Source organism: Lactuca sativa, chromosome 2 (assembly GCF_002870075.4).
Source record: "Lactuca sativa cultivar Salinas chromosome 2, Lsat_Salinas_v11, whole genome shotgun sequence".
NCBI lineage: Eukaryota > Viridiplantae > Streptophyta > Magnoliopsida > Asterales > Asteraceae > Lactuca > Lactuca sativa.
In genome coordinates, this window is record NC_056624.2 from 235,170,686 (window position 1) to 235,180,489 (window position 9,804).

The following is a 9,804-nucleotide window of genomic DNA, read 5'->3' on the forward strand; positions in this document are numbered from 1 at the left end:
TCAAACTTGAATCCCAATTATATCGCCCTGTCTCCTTAAATTCTTTCATTTTGTAGATGGTTTGGATTTTAGGTCAGATCCAAGCCCACCGCACATTGATCTTTAAATTGTGTTTCTGAAACTCTCTGAAAGCTGCAAACCACGATACCATCTTCACTGTCTCTTCTCTCCTTGAACTCTCTAATAAGAACCCTAATAGGAAAAATCGTAAACATCAATACCACCTTCTATCACCCCTCTTCTTTCTCACAACCATCATCGTCTCAATGGTGGTACACCATACACTCACAACATTCTCCAGTCTCTTTTTTAACAACCATTAGTCTTGATTTTTTTTCTGCCTTTAAAAACCTAATGGTTTCTTCGCCTATCTTCAGTATTCAAAACCCTAATTTTTTCACTACCCACCACCAGATCAATATCAGCCAATGGTGCCGGAGTTGATCAAACCCATAAATCAATTCCATTAATGTCTTCCATGATTTCTGAACTTTTTGATTCTCCTTAAAAATCCGACTTCGAAGCTCATTATCTTCTTCATCTTCCACACACGAATCAAGCAGGTAATTGGTTTTTTACTTTTCAATTGATCCTCTTATTCATGTTGAAATCGGGTGGAGCATGCACATAGAAATTGCAACTATTTGGGGTTATTATTTCAGATTTCGCCATGTTTTCGTCTCTCACATAGTCACAAATGGATATCATCAGGTACACTTTTGCATTCAGACTTTCTTTGCAAACATAAAATTTATATTGACAATTGTTTTGGGTTTATTAATCCATATATGACTATGGTTTCTCTCTCTCACACATATACCCAAATGGATATCATCGTCTATAGTATTACTCATCCTCCCTGAATCTCTCTTTCTCTATCAATTATGGGATTAATTGGTTTCACTTTGGTCTTTGAAATCTAAAATCTGCAAATAAGGAGTTGCATGAAACATCATAGATTGGTTTTGAGATCCTATATTATCAGAAGAAATAAACAAAAATTAGAGATGCTTGGTCTTTTACCTTCCATAATAAATTTAAATTTTCTTATTTTTAACTATTTAAAATTGTATTTATCATTTGCTGATTTTACAATTTGCCGACTTTTAAATTCAAGAGACTGTTGGGGTGGTAAACACAGGTAATTTGCACTTGAATATGTTTTCTTAAAGTTGAAATTTTTCTTTTTGGTGCTATAAAAACTGAGGGTTATTTTGGTCCGGATTAGACGTTTGTTGGATTCAATGTTGTTTTCGTGCATTCAACTTCTAGTAATTACCTTCTTACATTTCTTTACTACAATATTCTTAGATTTCTTGTAATATCTCAAGGATTTGTATATTCTTATAGGATCAAAAGTTGTGGTAGCAAGGATTGCTTGCAATATAGCAATATGGGAGAAAGTTGCAACATAGACAGGTATCAAGTGTGATCCGATCTATGTGTGTATTGGATCTGATTTGTATGTATTTACATATGTCATATGATCTATTTTTTATGTGAGAGACCTGATCTGTATATTCGAGTATGATCTGATTTGTATGTCTATGTATATCTTCATTACTTGCCTCCTTCTATTGAATCTCGAGTGTCTGATCACATGCCCCTAATGAAGGGTATGACCATTTTTTTAAAAACCGATGCTTACATTCTATTACATAGTAAAAAAATTCTATTTTTAACAGTGAAAACAGGAAAAGACTACAGAATCGATGGAACGGGAAAATACTACATAATCAAGAATTGAGAACTAAGAAGTCTGGAATCTTCCAAGAGTCAATATATCTAATCTTGAAACTGAAAATAAAGTTGAAATAATATTTTCACTTCAAACTAGCCAAGTGGTGTCTTCCTCTATTCAAGGATTTAGAAACCTATGAGTTTTCAAGGTAAACAAAATTATTTCAAATAAGAAAATCAAAGGCGTGGAGTCCATATTCCTCAAAGACATTTTGGTCATTTCATGACAAGCAAATGTAACGACAGCCAACAAAATATATATGGATGTTGCAAAATAACTTCGAGGTGAAGAGACTTGGAGCCAAAAACTAATCACATGAATAATTCTAAAGTAAGGGATTTGGTCGCTTTTCTTTTTGACATAATTGCATTTTTATCTGTATACTAAATAATCTCTTTCACTGTTATAGATGGAACCTTGGGAATGCATAGAGGGATGCTGTGATACATAACAATCTGCTGTCAAAACCATGGTTACAGATAGGTAATGAGCATCTTAAAAGTTTTTGGTCAAAATATATGAATTACTCCTATAAATTTACTCAAAATATGTGAATTCCTTTATGTTATAGCAAGAAATATCAATTTACTTTGAACAACCATTTGATTATGAAAATAAAACAATTTTTTTAAAAAAATGTTTAGTTTTGATTAAACATAGTAAAATTCAGAAAGAACAATGATCCTTTTGTATTTTAAATCTTGTGTGTCAGCTTCTTTTTTTCATGTCTTTGGTTAGCAATCATGTTTTTGTTCTGTTGGTGATGGTTTTCTTATGAGTTATTTTGTTGTGAAAAGCGTGTTTCTAATCAATTTTATTTGTTTTGTTGTTAATTATGTGAAACAATGTATTACTTTAAAGGTTTTTTACTACTTTTGTGATTGCCATATATTATGGGGGAGGGGATGTTAAGGAAGGATCAGAGGGGATGGGAATTGCATATGGCGAATGTATATATAGAAAATTAATATAAACTAGGTGGTGACCTGTACGTGCGTACGTGCGCTGCAGCATGGACACCATGCATGTAGTTTTCAATATCATAAAAAAAACTATTCAGATTAAGTGATTGTAGCATATACGTACAACACACAACATTTGTTGTGTTGGTTGATACATCAAAATGTAAAATCTGTTGAACTTGGATTTATTGTTTAAAGGTTCCTTTCCATTTTTTTTATTTAAGCTTTAGAGGCCTACAATAAAGTTACTGTTAAATTTTTTATAGAATGGTTTCATTTATTGTTCCGATGCTAATTATAAGTTAATGATAATTAACGAATAATAAAAGTAATTGAGTTAAGAAGCTTTCATGAAGGGTAAACAAAAAATAAATTCTATGAAGGAAAAAAAATATAAAACTGAAACAGAGTGGGAAAGATAGTAAAGGGAAGTCTAGAAGGTGGAGGAAATAGACTCTGAAAGAAAAAAAAAAAGAAAAAGAAGTTAAAATATCCGACATATAAAAAAAATAAGTAATAATATCTGAGGGATATATATATATATATATATATATATATATATATATATATATATATATATATATATATATATATATATATATAGGCCTAGGTTATTCTATTCAAAGTAATTATTGTGTTATTGTATTCATAAATATGGGCCAATCATTTTACTTATTTTAAGAAAATGATTAATACATATTATTGAATTAAAAATAATCGAAAAATACCATCTAATTTAACTAGAAGCGTATTTTAGTCAATTAATATAGATTTAATAAAGGAAATTTGCATATTTTAAGGGATCATAGATTCTATTAATTTTAAAAATCCGATTTTACGAATTATAAGGTTTTTAAGTCGGACATTCTAATCAAATATGTTTGAGTATGTTCAAAAAAATATATTCTAGAACCATAAAATAATAAAAATATTCTTGAACATATTTCTTGTAGAATAACAAACTCTCGAATCAGCAATTGAAGAATTAAAACAAAAATTATATTAATTCTTATAGAATACATGTAACAATTGCTAAGAATTACATTTGTTGTTAAAGAATAACACTAAAAACTGTAAAATCGGGGGGAAAAACATCAAAATCTAACAAATACACTAATTTATTCTAAAAGAATAATGTTGCTAAGAGGCGTCGTTCAAATTTCGTGGTCCGTTCTTCAAGCATCAGCTTCTGTGGAAAATAATCCAATGAATAAATTAGTGAGAAAATATTCATATTCCATTCCAGCACGAATGGAATTCGTGATTCCATTCTGATAGAATTGGAATTCATTTACCAATAATTATATTAATTTGGGGCATTCTAACAGAATATGTTCATGATTATCATAAAAAACATTCTTTTCTTATAGAATATTATAAATGAAGAAATACCATTCAGTTGAAACATTTTACCGAGCGCTTGGTGTGCATCAAAACAACTTTTAATTTCCTATAAAAATTAGATAATCAGAACAAATTCCCAAGAAACCTAAACACATCGAGTCTATCAATGACATCATTCAAGACTGTATTTTTTAATCATCCAACAGAAGATTCCTAATTTCGTACATTTTTATTGGGGATTTCGTTTGGGATGGTTCAAATAACGAAAACTAGGGCTTTTTTGCCAATTCAAACTCAAAGAACACCTGATCGATCGGCCTACATGTCTATAAAATACTAAATGCTAACATATTATACAAACTGAGCATTCATCACTGCAAATAAAACTGCTTATTGATATGACTAATATCTATTAACAGCCTCGATTAACTCAGAGAGCAAAGCACAAAAGGGGCAAAACCTGAAATCAGAATCGACCTCCCGTGCGCAGAATTGACATCGAATGCTTTCTGATGGCCGAAGGAATTTCCATGTGATCAATAATCTCAATTCCAAAAGGTGCTATCGGTACATCGCCATGGTTGATCAACAAAAGCTTCTTGATTACTGTGAAGTAATCGTATTTCGCAAAATCCCTCTCTACTCTTCCTGATTCCTGTATTAATTTCCTAAACTTTATGAAACTCATCGCCATGTAAACAGAGTGAGAGAAAGAAGAAGAAGAAGAACCTGGAATTGAGAGATGTAGAAATCGTCTCCAAAAGATTTAGTGAATAAGTGAGTTGGATTGATAGGGTATCTTGGAAAAAATGGAATACCGAGAGTAATGATTCCTTTGACTCTATCTGGCCGGAAAAGACTCAGATGCCATACGGCGGTTGCCCCCTAATTGTGTCCCACCACAAACACCTGATATTCATACTTACACAAAATCAACCCTAACGTTGATTAAAGCTTCATCGCCATTAAAGCCACATACGACATACCTGTTGTTGATTGAAGTGACCTAGAAGGCCGATGAGATCACAGACTATGTGGAAGAAGGTGTAGGAAGAGGGAGAGGATAGGGAGTCAGAATCGCCATAGTTGCGGAGGTCAGGTGGGAGGACATGGTAACCATGGTTACTTAAGTGAGTGATCTGATGACGCCATGAAAACCATAGCTCCGGGAAGCCATGGAAGAGGAGCACTACAGGTCCGTCGCCTTTTTCTGCAACATGCATCGATATTCCGTTGGTTTTGATTTTATGGTGAACTATTTCACCTATCTTCTTCATCCATTCCATTTCCATGTCTGCCGGAGTCAATGAATATAAGAGAGGAGGGAAGTAGCGGACTAGAAATTGGGTTTTAAAACTGATATCCCTAAATTAAAGGGATATTTATTGACTTATATATTTACCATAATTAATTAAGTATAAGATTACATATTTACCCTTTTGAAATTATTGGCATGTATTTACTCATACAATAACACAATAATTAGTTTAAACAAATGAACCTAGCTCTCTCTCTCTCTCTCTCTCTCTCTCTATATATATATATATATATATATATATATATATATATATATATATATATATATATATATATATATATATATATAATAACACACAATTACATAAAGTTTATTACAAATTAAAATCAGCTTCAAGATAATTTTTTTGGACTAAAATCAACAAAATAAAGTACAAGAATAGTTTCAAGATAAACATGATCATTGAACTTAAGTTGGAATTTGGTGGCAAACCATATGATCAAAATCAAGGGCGGAGCCACCTAGGACTAGGGTACACCTTAAATTTTATAAATTTACACAATTCAATTTTTAGCTAATTTAATTTAGTTTTTAGTTTTTCTTTTCCAATTTATTTTTCTTATATATATAAAAAAATTATATCTAGGGGCCGATTTTCACTTTTTACATAGGGTCTTCAAAATACCATATATATATATATATATATATATATATATATATATATATATATATATATATATATATATATATATATAATTTTAAAAGGAACACCTTAAAAAAAAATTGGCTCCGCCCCTGATCAAATTAGTGGTCTTACCTGTTTTGAAGATCTCTACACTGTCAACAACGTAAATCATTCAACTATAAGTTAAATTACAATTTAATCTTTTTATTATTATTATAAAACATGTAAATTAAATTATAAGTTTATTTTATTTGCGCAAAAAAATATCAACTCTAGAAATTACTTTCTGCAAAAAGTTTTTGCACCCGCCGCTTGGCGCGGACAAACGGCTAGTATCTATATATATATATATATATATATATATATATATATATATATATATATATATATATATATATATATGAAACATCCCAAAAGTACGATCCAAAAATTTCGTTTTAAATCCATTTAAGAAAACCATAATTTATCTAACATCATAATAAAGATCATAATTCAGGTATCTCAAATCGTCATAAAAAAATACTATATAAAAATCATGTGTCAAAATATCAAAGTAAATCATCCCATGCTAAATGTTGTGGTGTGTGCTATGCAGTCATCTCGATCTCTTCCCCTTGCTAGTGGAAGCACCTGAAACCAAAACTAAAAATTGTAAGCACGAAGCTTAGCGAGTCTCCCCAAGCTACCACATACCATACACATAAGCACATAACAAAATACATTAGGCCTAGCCTGCTACCTCGGGCCCCGCCTGGCATCGGATGAATCCGGCATCAGGCCCCGCTCGGTATATAGACCTGTTTCTACTAGGCCCCGCCTGTCTCTGGGCCTCACCCGCTATACACATATAATCATGTTAGTACATAATAATCAAACACTACACTACAACTACTAGTCTCAAGGCCCCACCTATCCTGGGCCCCGCCCCTATTCGCTAATAATGAGATATGGAACCCCGTCCACACTCAGCTAGTGATGAGGTACGGGCCCCCGCCCACACTCACCTCCCTACCAGGCACATACAAGTATCACAAAGACAAAAAGTATAACTAAACATGCATTCCTTCCTAGGGTACCACCTGGCATCGAACCATAGTTCGGAAACATACATATAGACTTTCCTCGGGCCTTGCCCGACATCAGACCATAATCCGAAAACTTATAAACTACATCAGGCTAAACCCGACATCATATCTAAATGTGGTATACACTAACATATATAAACGGGCCGACATTGGTGCTTTAGACCCGTTCCTACAGGAGAAAACTCACCTCGCAAGCTGACTGTAGAATCCCGTGAATAAACCTCTCGCTGCTAGCTAGCAGATCCCCGAACTACTGATCACTCGTCTCCCCGAGCTATCATTACAAACATAATACTTACTCAAGAGCTGATAATCCTTCTTAGGGTAAAATGACCATTTTACCACCGGTCAAAGTCAAAGTCAACGCTTGGTCAAAGTCAAAGTCAACACCCCGAGTTGACTCAACTCACCGAGTTGCTCCATCAACTAGTCGAGTTCTCTAAATCAGAATCCTGAAATCACGATCCAACTCGTCAAGTCACCCCCTGACTCGCCGAGTTCCCTGGCTACTCATAGTCGCGATTTGGCGACTCAACGTGTCGAGTCCCTTCACAGACTCGTCGAGTTCTACCTTAAACTGGATCGGGACATCATGACCCAACCCGTCGAGTTCATTTATGGACTCGACGAGTCCCATAGTCTGTTTAGGCCATCTTAACAGATTAAGCCTCTACTCTCCAGATTAAAGCTCCATACTCCTTCTACATATTGGAAGAGCCTTCTTAAGGGTAAAGTTTCCAACTTTACCCGCTACTAGTCCTTCTTAATGGGTTTAGCTAAAACCCTAGTTCTTTAGGACATAGATCTTGTGAAAAAAGCCATAATACTCTGAGCTAAAGCATACTAACATAGATCCAGACCTTAAACCTCATTTGGACACGTAAAGTCTTAGGCTTTCCTTCCATTTATGGCCTTTTGGGGCTTAAAAGGCTATAACAACACCTTAAATCTTGCAAGGGGCTTCCATGGTCATAAAGTTTGCACCTTTATGCCATGAAACCCCTTCTAGATCCCAGATCTGAAAGATAAGCCACTAGGGATGTCCATTCTCCACATGCTAACATTCTTGGACCAAAAACCCTCATAAAAATGACAAGAAGAGATCTAAGAAACCATTGAGCAAGGTTGGGACTTGCTTGCATGAAAATGTAGCAAATGATGTGTAGTTTCTGGATCTACTCTCTCCCTCTTGAGCCCTCTAGCTTCCTCTTCTTCCACAATCTTCAAAAATACACAAGGATCACTCAAATGGCTCACAACCTCAAACAAAGCACTAGGGTTTCGTGGATTAGGGTTTGGGACTTGGAGGCCATAAATGAGGCTAAGGGGTGGGTATTAAGATGCTTAAATAGGGTGCAAAACCCAAAATCTAGGGTTTCCCAAACCTAGACCAACTCGTCGAGTAGGTCTCTCTACCCGCATCCAAAACTTATTCCTACTCGTCGAGTTATCCCCCATTGGACTCGACGAGTAGACCTTCAATTTGCATAATATCTTTCCTTAATTAGCCTTCTGGTTTCCGGTGTTACAACATATATATATATATATATATATATATATATATATATATATATATATATATAATTATTTTATAAAAAATATGATATGTTATTACTTCTGATATATATATATATATATATATATATATATATATATATATATATATATATATATCCACTCATACATATGTGGCTAATTAATTAAATAAATATTACTAATATAATTGATTTAATTTATAAATAAATAAAAAAGAAATAAATAAAGGAAAGACTTGTATAGGTATCCCACACCGCCTGAACAAGAAAGAAGGGATAGAACTTTCATCTATATATATATATATATATATATATATGTGTGTGTGTGTGTGTGTGCGCGCGCGCGCGCGTGCGCTCCCTTGTACCTTATACTTCATTACAAGTTAATAAAGTTGTTGGTGTGATACAAGCTTATCTAATCTTATTCTTATATGTGATTTACGTGGTTTTTTGTATTTGTTGTATATATTCATGACTCGTAAAGCCGTTTCGAAGGTAATCATAGTCACTATGTGGTGACATTATTTCCATGCAATTATTTTTTAATGGAAATAAAAATATTTTATATGTTTAGAAGGTTTGTGTTTTAGTAATAATAATGTATCATATTTTTTTCATAAAATAAATATAGTTGTATAAGTTATTATTTCTAAAATACAAGCATAAACATTTTAAATTTATAAAATATAAATATATTTGTTGAAGTCATGATACAAATATAACTATTTTTATGAAAAATATGATATGTTATTACTTCTGAAATACAAATCTTTTAAACATATAAAATATTTTTATTTTCCTTCTAAAGAAAATTAATTGATTTTAACTAATATCATATTATTCATATATTTAACTATTTTAGCGTAGTTAATTATTAGCTAACACATGATTTTTTAATTTTGTTTTGAAAAGTTTAAGTATTAACTAAGAAAATGTTTTTAAAATTTGATAAAACTAAATAATTATTTAAAATTTACCTTATTTATAGGTAAAAGTATGTTTAAATTTACCTTATTTATAGGTAAAAGTATGTTTCGGTTTTCATTTTATAATATAAATACGGTAAAACTTATATTGGTTTGATATAAAGTTTTGATATCTAAATTTTAAAAAACAATTTAGTATTATATATATATATATATATATATATATATATATATATATATATATATATATATATATATATATATATAT

The 9,804-nt window shown here is 32.1% G+C and overlaps 1 long non-coding RNA gene and 1 pseudogene across 2 annotated transcripts; one reads left to right on the plus strand and one right to left on the minus strand.

Moving 5' to 3' along the window:
• The first annotated feature begins 430 nt into the window (after positions 1 to 430).
• LOC111920394 (uncharacterized) lies at positions 431 to 2,396 on the plus strand. Of its 2 annotated transcripts, XR_006188645.2 has the most exons (5): positions 431 to 563; positions 663 to 711; positions 1,351 to 1,419; positions 1,686 to 2,071; positions 2,151 to 2,396. It is a non-coding gene; the product is annotated as an uncharacterized LOC111920394 (long non-coding RNA). The 2 variants fall into 2 exon arrangements; XR_002859834.3 differs by having other exon boundaries at positions 1,351 to 2,071.
• A 2,117-nt stretch (positions 2,397 to 4,513) lies between these two features.
• Positions 4,514 to 5,324, minus strand: LOC111920230 (uncharacterized; annotated as a pseudogene).
• Between the last annotated feature and the right edge of the window lie 4,480 nt (positions 5,325 to 9,804).